General features: G+C 40.8%; 1 protein-coding gene across 1 annotated transcript in view; it reads left to right on the top strand.

Annotated features, from left to right (window-relative positions):
- The first annotated feature begins 999 nt into the window (after window positions 1-999).
- Lrrc4c (leucine rich repeat containing 4C) overlaps window positions 1,000-12,806 on the top strand; it is a 174,287-nt gene continuing 162,480 nt past the window's right edge. The window contains exon 1 of the mRNA XM_042691564.1: window positions 1,000-1,051. The gene's annotated coding sequence lies outside the window, so the exon portion shown is untranslated. The remainder of the gene's footprint in view (window positions 1,052-12,806) is intronic.

The raw sequence follows: 12,806 nt of genomic DNA on the forward strand, positions 1-12,806 counted from the left end.
GGCCGGCCGGAAGGGGAGCGAGTGTGGAGAGTTGATCCTCTCTTCCCCCAGTCCCCCCGAAAAGAAGAAAATTCTTGGAAGAGGGGGTGGAGGGGGCGGCGCGGTGGGAAGCAATCGACGATGTGAAAGGAGACTTTCCTGTTTTTTTAAGTCCCCCCTCCCCACCCCGTCGCTGGTGGCGGCGGCTTGTTGGGTGCCTTGCAAACATGAAGGATGCGGCTGCGGGACGCAGCTCTTTCTGGTGGCCCAACGCAGCAGCAGCGGCGGCGGCAGCAGCAGCAGCAGCGGCGGCGGCGGCGGCTACACTGATGGTCCAAGAAAAAAGAAAGAACGAAGCCTTTTCTTTTGAGACCTGGATTTTTCACACAAACGTGTCTATGGGTGCGCGGGCAGCCTTGAGAAATGAAATAACCCCGGGCCAGAACCCACTAGGGCTCGGTATGTGCTGACATCAATAAATAATAAAAAGAAAAAAAAAAAACAGCTGAAAACCCTCCCGCCCTCCTTCCCTCCCTCCTTCCCTCCCACCCCCCACCCCCACCCCACAGGATGATTAGACATGGAGAATTGCAGATCCACCGTGTATGTTTATATATATATATTTTTTTTCTCTTTCTCTATAAAGGAAAGAGTATGCCAAGGAGATATTTTTGGAGCGAAAAGTTTGGGGCTTTTTTGATAGGAAAGTAAAGACCTGATTTTCTTTCTTTCTTTTTGAATTTCCCACACGAGGCAAGAGGGGGGAAAAAAATTAATAATGCCAAGAACATTTCAATGAAGAAAAGTTGAACCGCGGCAGAATGGGGCATTGATTTGGGGGGGAAAGAAATCAGCAGAGAACAGTTGGATGTGTGCCAAGGTTGACTAAAACTGACGGATAATTGCAGTTGGATTTTTTAAAAATCTATTTTCCTTCATCAACCTCCTGGGTTTTTTTGGGTTTGTTTGTTTCTTCTTCTTCTTCTTCTTTTGGTGTCAAGATCATGCGTTTTTTCTCTTTAACCACCTGGGTTTTCCTGTCTGGATGTTGCTGAGATGAATCAGAAATACAGTGAGTGATCGTTCTTTTCTTATTTATTGATGAAGAAAGTGTTCGTTGATTGAGTGTTCTGATTCTCCCTGTATCTGCATTTCCCTCCCTAGAGCATTGCTTTAACGATACGACTGATGGGGACCAGAAAATTAAGGACAGGGTGGCTTGTGCATTAGCTCATCGGTCTGTGTCCACTGATGAGCCAGGTTTGCTTTACTGAGGCACGGCATCTGCATCCTGGGGAAATACCTTTTACAAAGGTTCAGTAGGAAATTTAAAAAAAAGAAACAACTCTTCCCCTGGAGGAAGCCCGCTGCAGTGTGTGGGGCCAGGTGCTGGATGATCGAGATTCAACATGAAATTTAAGTTTCATGGAAAGCCCCTAGAGTTGGAAGCACAAATGTGTAGCGATTAGAAATTGAAGAGACCCGCATGTGCATTTCATTGCCCCATCTGAGGTTGCATGTCAATGGAATGCATTCACACACACACACACACACACACACACACACACACACACACACACATGTGATAATAAAACTAGAGAGGTAAAGGCAGGCTTCCGGCTGGTTGGTGGATGGGTGGGGGTTAGGACGGTGAGAGAGTGTGGGGCAGGAAACCGGTGAAGAGAAGGCTTTGCTTCTCCTGCACATGTCCAAATGTGGTCTTCACAAGGATGGGGTTCTCCGTGGCAGAGGAGAAAGACCTGTGCTCCTCTTAACCCCCCCCCCCCCCCTCTAACTTCAAACTTCTTTGGACAATGTAGAAGTTCCACATAGGTCATGGGGAGTCTTGAATGCTTGGGTTTACCAGAAACCTTTCCTCACAGTATTAGGGCACAACTTTGGAGAGAGAGAGAGAGAGAGAGAGAGAGAGAGAGAGAGAGAGAGAGAGAGAGAGAGACAGGGGGGTAGGGAAGGAAAAGACAAATCCAATAACTTACAAAATGATGCTAAAGGAAAGATGTCTATGTGTTGAGTGCCAATGCTGGTCATAAGCCAGCTTTGTCTTAGGAGATGGGGGGGAAATGGCCAACCAATAAATCAAGAAAGCAAAGAGAAGGTTGGAAACACTTGGAGAGCCTGAGGGCCTACAGACTCCCCTCCTCCTCCCTCCCCCAGAGCTGCTAAAGCCATGGAGCTGGCCTGTTTTATAGAACTCTTCCTCGGTCCCTTGCTCTGATCCTCTCTGGGGCCTTCTATCAGAATCATAGACTCATATAACTTTAGAGCCAGAAGACTCCTCTGAGATGGCATGCCCATAAAAGAGGAAACTGAGGCCTAGAGAAACGATCACTCTTTGGTTGCTGGCCAAACCATTTGAGACAGGTGATTCACTCAGACCTCAAAACAGCAGGCAAGTTTTGAATCCAAACTGAGTGGGAATCAGACAAGTAGAGCACAGATACTTCTGCTCCCATACCTGTCATATTTATTTATTAAAAGGGAGCAAAGGAAGTCACCATCAGAGAAATCAACTTCTGAATGAACCCCTCAAAAGCTGTGAACTCTCTCCTTCTCTACCTTTCCCATCTCCTCTCTTCTTTCTCTCTTCCCTCTCACCCTCTTTTCTCTCTTCTCTTTCTCCCTCCCCCCCCCCCCATGTAACTCTGTCTTTAATACAATTAAAAAACAACAACAACAACACAATTCCAGCATATCCCAAAGGACATGAAAAGCTGCTGGCTGTCTCCTGGGCCTCTTCTTAGTGCTGGGCCCATTTAATCCTGTGAGTGGTGAACTCCAGAGAGTCATTAAAGAACTGTGGATCTAGATTTATGTTAGAGAGGTGATAATAGAAACCAAAGGCACCCTGTTAAAAGCATCTGAGCCTGTTCTTTCATTTCTATCATCTTTATTTATCCTTTTCATTATGAACTAAACTAGCCCATAGCTCAGCATTTTGCTAAATTATTTTATTTTCCCCCAAGAAATGTTCCCTGTTGGGATACAGATCAGGATTTAAATTCACCCACCTAAGAAAACAATTGTGCAGAATTTTTCCTCCCTGAAGGCTCCTATCTTACCATAACTCTCAGCATTTTTTAAAATGTACACTCACATACACATACTTATCATTTCTGCATTTATCTCTGGGCTTATTTGCTTTGTTTTCCATAACCTCTGTGTATTCAGAATTTGTGGTCATGGAATGACTCATGCCGTATTCAGATCCTGAACACCTGCAACTTAGCACAACTGATCAAAGTGGAAAGGGGACAACAAAAAAAAGTACTTGTATGCTCCTTACTTAGTACTTGAACTCCAGGCTTCACTTGGGAAATACAGGCCTGCCATTGGTCTGGGTCTGCTATTTGAGGGTATTTTTTTTTTTTGAACATCAAAATGTCTACAATGTTCCTCCAATTAGCCTCACAGTATATTTCAATCCATGTCAATGCCACTTCCTCTCTGTCCCCTCCTCATTTGCATACACACAAAGGTTGCTGAGAGAGAAGGAGGAAAGGAAAGGAAGGGAAAGAGAATCTGTTTAGGATTGTGGGCTGAATCTGTCCTCCTACCCATCTCCTCTGATAGGGCATCTAAGGATGTTTTTCATGTGGTGAATCACTTCACCAGCTTTACTCTTAACCACCCTGGCTGGATAAGTTTGAGATTGCGTCCCTTTTGCTTGACAATCTGCAGTTGGCCCCACATTTTTATGTGAGGTCTTGTTCATGAGCTAACAGAAAGATTGTGGCTGTAATCAGGCTGGAAATGCTCCTCATCAATGTCTTGCAGAAAGAGGGGGTGTCCACGGAGTGGCATTTGGGAGTTGGTCCTTGTATATAGAATCTACTGAGGACCTTAGTCCTGAGACTACTTTGTTTGCTAAATTAGGAATTCACTATTGAAAATCTCTTCTGAGTCTAATTGAAGAGTTGTGCCCTTTGTAAAGCAGCTTGAATTTCCCTGGAACCTCGTTATTTATTTATTTATTTATTTTTCATTTGTGGGGTAGGAATGATAAGATCTAATTTGTTGGATTGTTTTCTGAATTAAAAATACTGGGTTGCAAAGATTGAACATAATAGGCCCTCTCGGAGTGGCTGTTTGTTATGATTATTCTTGGATTAATTAACTTGGATTAGTTTCCTGAGAATGAAGGAGGTCTGACCAAGCACTTTATAACAGATTTAGTGGTTACACTTGAGAGCTAGGAATTGTACGACTGGCCATCCATGAGCAGTGGGGTTACTTTTTCAAGGTCTCATCAGGACAGAAAATCTGTAATATATCATTTGAGTCATAAAATCTGTTTGAGGCCCCAAACTGTAAATCATGAGCTTTTATTTAAAATATGCAACAATAAATTTTAGCAAGAGAGCGAAAAGGAGAAGGGAGAGATAGAAGTGAAGACAGAGAGAGAGAGAGAGAGAGAGAGAGAGAGAGAGAGAGAGAATATTTAGGGAAAAAATAATCTAACACCAATGTCATGTGTACTTTTAGTCTAAAAGTTGCATGGGATAGCTCTTGAATTTTAAATAGATCCTTCTGACAACTTATGACAGTCTAGAGCTATCAGTCACAAAGTCAAATTAATATGCAAATGTGTATGTTAAAATCAAATAAAAATAATTTCATTAGTAATATTAGGGCCCCAAATTCCACCACTTGGAATAATAATCCCTTAGTCATAATGAATCCTGTGTTAACTAAGAAAATACCTTTAATTGTTGATAGGCTAAATGCTCCATAGTATGTATGGGAAGATTCAATGCAGTCGTACAAATGTTATTATTCTCATAGGCCGATCTTCCAGCACCAATGTGCTTGAGGCAGCCAATCATGAGCAAGGTTAGTAATTTAAGTCTCTACAGAAGCACCTCTTGGCTCTCTTTCCTCAATATACTTTCAGGGAATTCTCCTCCCTTAAAAAAAAAAAAAGTAAAAGGAATCCCATTCTTATACTTACTTTTATTCTTGATGTCATATCTGTGGACAATAATACAATTGGGATTAGTGGGCTACTCATTTGATTTTCTCAATCCTGTTTATAAACTGAAAGTCATTTGAAATCTCTGCAGTTCCGGAAAAGTATCCTAAGAATTGACCATTCTCCCTTACATTTAAGAAGAGTTAAAAATTGCAGATGGAAATTCTGACTATGTGATAATATTTGTTTTAATGTGAGCTTTGTAAAGATGGCCAAAAAAAAGTAGGTAAAACTTGAAATCTAACATCTCAAGTGATTTGCAAACAACTTTTCCCTAGACTGTTTTGTTATATACACCATTTAACTGCTCTGATTCTGAAGACAGATGTAATCATAATGACATGAAACTGGCTACTTGGAGGCTAAAATCAGATTTCATGTGTCATACACTGCAAGCATTAGGTAACTGCATGTTTAACTCGACCATCTCTGATTTCAGTTTGGGTAATGCACAGTTTGTCAAAAAAATCAAAAATAATACGGAAAACAAAACAAAACAAAAAACAGGTAGAGTGTCTATTGAAGAAAAACTGCTAATCCTCTTTGACTCTGGCAGAGATTATACAAAGGGAAAATATATAGACAGGATTAAGTTTGGAGCAATGCACAGATACATACTTGCCTTAGTGAATATAGTTTGCCTTAGTGAATGTAGGATATAACTTGCCTTAGTGAATATAACTTGTCTTAGTGAATATAATTTCCTGTAGCAAAGGCTGGGGGAATATATACTCCACACATTGTGTAAAATATCCATTGTGTCCATGTGTGCTTTGGTTAGCTTGTCAAACACTTCAAAATATAGGCACAAAAATTAATGGTTTGTAAGTGGTGTCTTCGGAGGCTCTGGAGGGGATGAAGAGCTGCTGCAATATTGTTTTCTTCAAAATGATTTCTCTCGAGAAATGTAAATGTGACAGCTGAAATTCAGTTAGGCAGATCCTATGGCTGGGACAATGTGCTTAGAACATATTTTTCTGAGGCCAAGGACTTTATTTTGTTCTCTGCTACATCCTCAGCACCCCAAAGGAACAAATACCTGACACACAGGATGCAGACAAGAATGATATCTTCTTGATTAGGAGCTGCTGTGTCTAAAATGCTCAAATACAGGCACATACTTTTGTGTAAGCACACACCTGTGGGCACACACAGGTACACAAGAAGGCTCCTACTGAGAATCTATAGAAGCTTAGTGAGAATTACCAGTGAATGAATGCGAACCATGCACACAGAGAACCAAAGCATAGCTTCTTTATGATGGAAATGCTGAGATCTGAATGTTATATGATCTTACATACTTTTCTTATTTTTAGGATTTTCACTAATGGACTATGGTGTTCTATAACATAGACCTTACCTTCCTAGGTCTAAAAGATTCCTCTATTTTGGTGGGGGAGGGGGGGCCCGGTTGTGGGGCCTGAACTCTGGGCCTGGGTGCTATCCCTCAGCTCTTCAGCTCAAGGCTAGCACTCTACCACTTGAGCCACAGTGCCACTTCCGGCTTTTTTCTTTTTGCTTATGTGATGCTGAGGAATCGAACCCAGGGCGTCAGGCATGCAAGGCAAGCGCTCTACTACTGAGCCACCTTCCCAGCCCCAAAAGATTCCTCTATTATGTAAAAGTTAAAATGAAGGTTGCTTCAGATACTAAGATTTAGGATTCTGTGTTCAAAGTTGATGACTGAGGGTTCTAATATCTAGGAATTACAAACATGGAAGACCTGATCTCAGGAAACTAGTTACTAAAATGTATGTGGGAAATCCAAGTATCAGGAGAGACTTGTGGACTGGGGTTCCTGCAGTGGAGATGTGGGAAGATCTATTTTGCATTTTGTAATAGGCAAACATTGGATCCAATTTCATTTTATCACTTGCTAGCTAGTGGGTTCTAAGTTGTAAATTAATTTTCTTAAATCTCAGTTTTCTCAGATTTAAGATTGGCTATCTTGTATGTGTGTGTGTGTGTGTGTGAGAGAGAGAGAGAGAGAGAGATTATTTTAAGAGACTTAAGATGCATAGTACACAATAATAAGTAATAGCTTATTTTCTTGGAAATAAGGGATATTTTTAGAGAGAAATGGAAATTTTAATGGATTGTGCCTTGCATTGTATTTATTGAGTATTCAATTATTTATTTTTGCCAAATTTTCTATCAAAGTAGGTAATATGACTTAATATTTTTCTATGTTCATGAATTATAATGACATCTAAAAATAATTGAAAACTTATTTAAGGTTAATCTTTTTTTTTCAGTTTTGGTGCAGAGTTATATTATCTCTCAAGAATTCTGGGCACTTTAACATATATCGTAACAATAGTAACTACCATTATTGTCCATTTGATATGAGCCAAGATGTATGTTCAGGATAGAACCTACATTTTCTCTTTAATCCTCAGTAGAAGGGAACACGAAGAGGCTACGTATTCCATGTACGATTATCCGGTAACTAGATTAGGTGCTACTTGTCTCCTGACTTAAGACTCAAGATCAAAATCAGTAAGCACATACACGCCGGCTTATCTATATGGCAGTTCAGTGTCATATGGTCTTCAACTGAGGCTTAAGAGTTTCCCATTTTCTCCCCATTCTACTTCCTGAAACAAGAGCTCTCCAGCTGGTTTAGGTCACACACCTTATGTCTTTCTGCCAGTCCTCAGTGATCTCCAAAAGTACCTTTAAGTAAGAAAGGAGCAACTTCTAAGAAAGATCAAGAAGAAATTGCTGAAGCTCATCTAACATATGTAATAGGAGAGAAAACGTTTTGCAAACTGCTATTAAATTATCTGACAATTCAGAATGGCATTACAAATAAGGCCAATACTATTGAGTTTGGACTAACCAGATGTGTGTATGACATAATATCTTACATTGCACTGGGCTCCTAGTGGTGCCCATCCAATACTCCATTGTCCTCTTTATGGTCCTCTTCTAGCACATGATACTTTTCCACCATGTCTAGATCACTGAAGATTTCCAGAGATTTGAGTCATTGCTCCTTGGTCACATCCATTATTCATTTTCATTGATTACTTCCTTTATTAATTTCATTTGGTCTTCCTGTTTACTTGTTCCTTAAATAATGAGGGCTTTCCCCCTGACTCTGTATTGGTAGGAGATGTGAGGCAAATTTGTTTTGAGAGATGAAACTCAACTCCTAACCACCTGGTATAGGTTCACGACTCCTAAAGCTCCACCACCATCAAGATCCTTGAAAAACTATAATGAGCCTGTTTGTTGTTTCCTATCATCCTTCCAACTATTTAATCTACTCCCTACCCAGTCTATTACAAAATCAAATTGTAAATTCAGCTTTTGTCTGTCCTACTAACTCTCTCGGTCCAGATTCCATCATTCCCTCCTAGATGTCTTTAACCAGTTTTTCTCATAACACCAACTTTTCTTCAGCATTACCCATAATTCATTCTTTCACCAGAAGTATCATCCCAAGAAAAAGCTGAACATCCTTTCCTCTAGATGCTGTAAATATATTTATAGAATAAAATCTGTAGTCTTCCCTTGAGAATAGAGTCTGGTTAGTTTATTCATGCCCTCTCTTTTCTCTCCACTATATTAAATGTTTCATTCCTCTGGAGATATGCCAGGCTAGCTTTGACTCAAACTTTTTTGAGGGAAGCTTTATTGGCCCAAGGTATGCTTACATGTCAAGTCTCAGGGCAACAGGCCTCCTCTGGGAGAATCATGGCTAGTTCTTCTAGATCCACAGAGTATCCCCGTTTTCTGTACCTGAGGATTGAGTTCATACATCTGTGTAACCCTCATTAGACTAATGTATCGACTTACTTGGTTAAAGACTGCTAGGTTATGACTTCTGTTGGATTTGCACCTCATTGTCATTTTCTGTATCTAATTACCAGTGTATTTTGTTAGAAACTGTGAATGGATGAACTAGTCCAAGATATGTTTAGACTGAAAACATTTGTTCATCATGCAAGTCATTATTTTCTCTATAGATTTACCATGAGGTTTAACTTGTACTATTTTTTTGCAAGGGATGCACAGTTCAAATCTCCTTTGCATTAAAAAAACAGACACAAAAACACACATTGCAAATTGTTACACTATTTTTTACTATTTGAAAACATGGACTTGTTGATCATCATGTCTTAAAATACACTAAAGGAACAATATTGCCATGAGCTGATATAAATTGAAGAACACAGGCAAAAGTGCTTTAATTTCCTCATGGAATGTTGTAAGTCCAAGTATGATTTCTGCATAGCTTTTGACCTATTCATAATTCCCATGTTTGAGGATCCCATTTTATAAAATAAATCCATAAAAATCAATGCTAAATTTATGTTTTAATTTATATTTGCTAAGGGGCTCACTGCAGTTTTTTTGTGGGGGGGGGGGTCTGGTCATGGGGCCTGACCCTGGGCCTGGGTGCTGTCCCTCAGCTCTTCAGCTCAAGGCTAGCACTCTACCACTTGAGCCACAGTACCACTTCCGTGCCACTTCTGCTTTTTTCTTTTTGCTTATGTAGTGCTGAAGAATCGAACCCAGGGCGTCAGGCATGCAAGGCAAGAGCTCTACCACTGAGCCACCTTCCCAGCCCCTGCGGTGTTTTTTTTTTATATGCAGTCCTTATTGGCATCAGTCATAAAGGGCCACTGCTCACAAAAATCAAGAAGGCCTTTAGAGTTGTATTACATCATTGTCACAGTAACGTGGAGTATCTTCCTACTCCTCAAGGACTCTCAGACTAAATTTCAATCTTGAGGATTGAGGAATACCTTCACACAAACCTATCCAAAATGATTCATGTCTTAAAAGATCTTCATAAAAATGCTTTTTCATGTCTGGAAAGTGGCGAGTTGCAGTCATTTTTCATAATCCATGAACTTCCGGTTTCATGAGATTCAGCCACACATTCTCAAATATGTTGCTTTGACTTTTTGTTTCAGAATCATTCTTCCTCATTTACTCCTGAAGAGCCATAGATTGCTAAATGATAAGATACTATTTCATTGTGGCTTAATTGTACGCTGCAATCTTTGAAGATCAATGTGACTGCTGGAATGTTTCCTTTCTGTTTTTAAAGAGATTTTCTTTATGATTTCTTTCCACCTAGAGATAACTGTTATTAATATGTAGTAATGGCATTTGTTATGAGGTCATTAGTAGTAATAGTCCTAGAGCTTTTAAATTCTATTTCTTTTCATCTTCTCAACAAGTTTTAATTCTAGGACCTTCCAGAGCAATTATGTCTTCACTATTCCAAGCCTCCCCATAAAGCTTGATGATCTGGAAGTTAGGCAAAGGAAAAGATATATTTGGAGCAGCCAATGATGACTTTCGTTCTTGGTTCTTGCTAAGCTACAAGCTGCTGAGACTGTACACTTTTCTTGTGTACAGCCTACTTGTTTTATCTCATCTATTTTTACCAAGTAATAAATAGTGAGGAATGTGAGAGAATTCAGCCACCTCATTTTTATTTATTCTATTTGTTGTTAAAGGATGCATGGAAAACTGTGGAAGTTCATAGATTAAAAATGAAAAAAAAAAAGTTTCTCCCCTGATTTCTCCTACAGTCCTCATCTGTTGTACATATGAGGTTGCCTAAGACAAATGGATTGATTTATTTGTGATGTGTTAATGGATATCTTATTGTCAATGATATTTGTTTATTTGCCTAAGAACTGTAGAACTAAGGCACTCATTTTCTGGGTAAGAGGCATCTTTTCTTGTAATTAGTAGTTTGATACTGATGGTAGGAACTTCAATTAATAAGGTATGGAATTTTCTTCCCCTCCCATCTCTCTTATTCCTCTCTTCTCTCCCCTAGCCTCTCTCTGCCTGTCTCTTCTTTTCTCCCTTCCCATCTCTGTTTCCTCTCCTCCTCTCCTGAGAACCTTATACTTGCTTGGCAAGTGTTCTGTGATTTGAGACAGACAGACAAACCGACACACACACACACACACACACACACACACACACACACACACACACACACACACAGCCCTAACATATGCAATTTCTAACCAAGATGCCTGTGTCTGAAAAGGTAAAGATACATTTCTCCTGAAAAGTTTCCAGTTGGATTCCAGCTATATTTCAGAATATGCTGATTTTTTTCCAAAAACAAACTATTGTGAGCAATGGAACCATCAAGCCTGGAAAGAAAATAAAGAGAGGCATAATCCCTGCCTCGCATTTCTAATCTACACAGAAGGTTATGAATAGGTCTGTTAGCTGACCTATCGCTTCAACCGGGGTCAGAGTCGGTCTCTGTGTGGGTAAATCAGTTCAGAGGAATCATAAGTAGAGATCCAGATGATTTTCTGTGTTTTCTGTGAGTAAAAATCAGAAGCCTCTCTTAAAAGAGTTAACATCTCCACAGTGGTGCTCAGGAAGGCAGGAATGGAACTATGAAGGCTTTCTCTGTATTGTTTGAAGGTTGCCATGGCAATAGTTTCCAGCAGAAGTTACATGTTTTTCAATTCCCCAAAGCAGCAAGCAGCCATTCCCTCTTCCTCTCCTCCTCCCTCCATCCCAGCTTGTCTGTCTTCATTCCTAGTCCTTCCCTTCCCAGTCCCCTCTTTCCTCTCCTTCTTCCTTTTGTTCTTACTTCCCCTGCACTCAGCCCTCCAGTCCAACTCCATGAGGTCTCTAGTAGTGCAAAAGTGAGTCCCACATAGAGTCTTCTTTCCAGGTTTCTGTTTTCCCCAGTCTGTTTATCTATATTAAAGACCTAATTAGATGGAAGCAGTGGATGGAAGTAGGGTTGGGACTTTCCCTTGTTGGTAGGAGACCGGAACATATTATAATGGTTGGTGTTGTGGTGATATGTTAATTGGATCGCTCCAGGCAAGTGCAGAGCAGCAGTCTCTGACAATTAGAAAGAACAATGGCTTGACTATGAAGGATCCCACTTTCTCAACCAATAGAAAGGATTAGCATGCATCACTGGTCTCTGGAAGGTTCCTGCAGATCCTGAGGGGAATCTGTGTACCTCCTATCTCTCTAAAGCTAGAATACTACCTCCTCTCTCTGTCTATCTCTCTGTCTGTCTCTCTCTGTCTCAGTCTCTCTCTCTCTCTGTCACTGTCAGCAGTCTATTTCACTGCCAAGGCAAGAGGAATGAGATCTAGGCCTAAGTGGGCAGGTTAGGGGGACCATGTCACAGACCTGGAACATAGAATCTATCACAAGAATGTTAGGAAGAAATCTTTGCCTGCTTAATGCACGTGGCCACTGAATTGTGAAATGGGTCTCATTAGAGCCTTTCATATCCCGGCATGTGCCAAAGTGCTTTGTCGGCACCGTGCCATCACTTCAGGTCCAACCCTGCTGCTGTTCGCTGCAGCCAAGAAGGGACAGAGGCTCTGTCTGTATTGAAGGCTTAGGTCCCATTGCTCTCTGTCTACTGTTCATTGTGAGGCTCCTCTGGGCCTTTCAGTCCAGCCAGGGACGAGGCGCAGCACATCCCCAAGGGTTTGTGGAGAGCAAATTTAAGAATTTTCCGCATCCTTGGTGGGCAGCCAGTGAGGGTGGACACCCACATGGCATTTTTAGACCAGGGCTGGTATTGGAACCCTACCTAGGCTTCTCAACGAATACTCCAAGATCAACACTTCAAAGGGAGGATGGGTAGTTCAGAGTCAGGATAGTCATCAGTGCCCTTTGTGTTCGTGCATAGAGAGGAGCTCTTTCCTGTAATTCAGATTCACGTACTGAAGGTTTTAAATGACATCGTTATCTGTCAAAGCCTAACTCCCATCTCCTCTCCCATTGGCTGCCTCATAGTAATCACTATAAGTTAGATGCTGGGCTTTTATCTTATTCCGAGCAGCCCACGATTCTAAGGATTGGT

This window comes from Dipodomys spectabilis, unplaced genomic scaffold (genome assembly GCF_019054845.1).
Source record: "Dipodomys spectabilis isolate Male_0828 unplaced genomic scaffold, ASM1905484v1 ptg000145l, whole genome shotgun sequence".
Taxonomy (NCBI): domain Eukaryota; kingdom Metazoa; phylum Chordata; class Mammalia; order Rodentia; family Heteromyidae; genus Dipodomys; species Dipodomys spectabilis.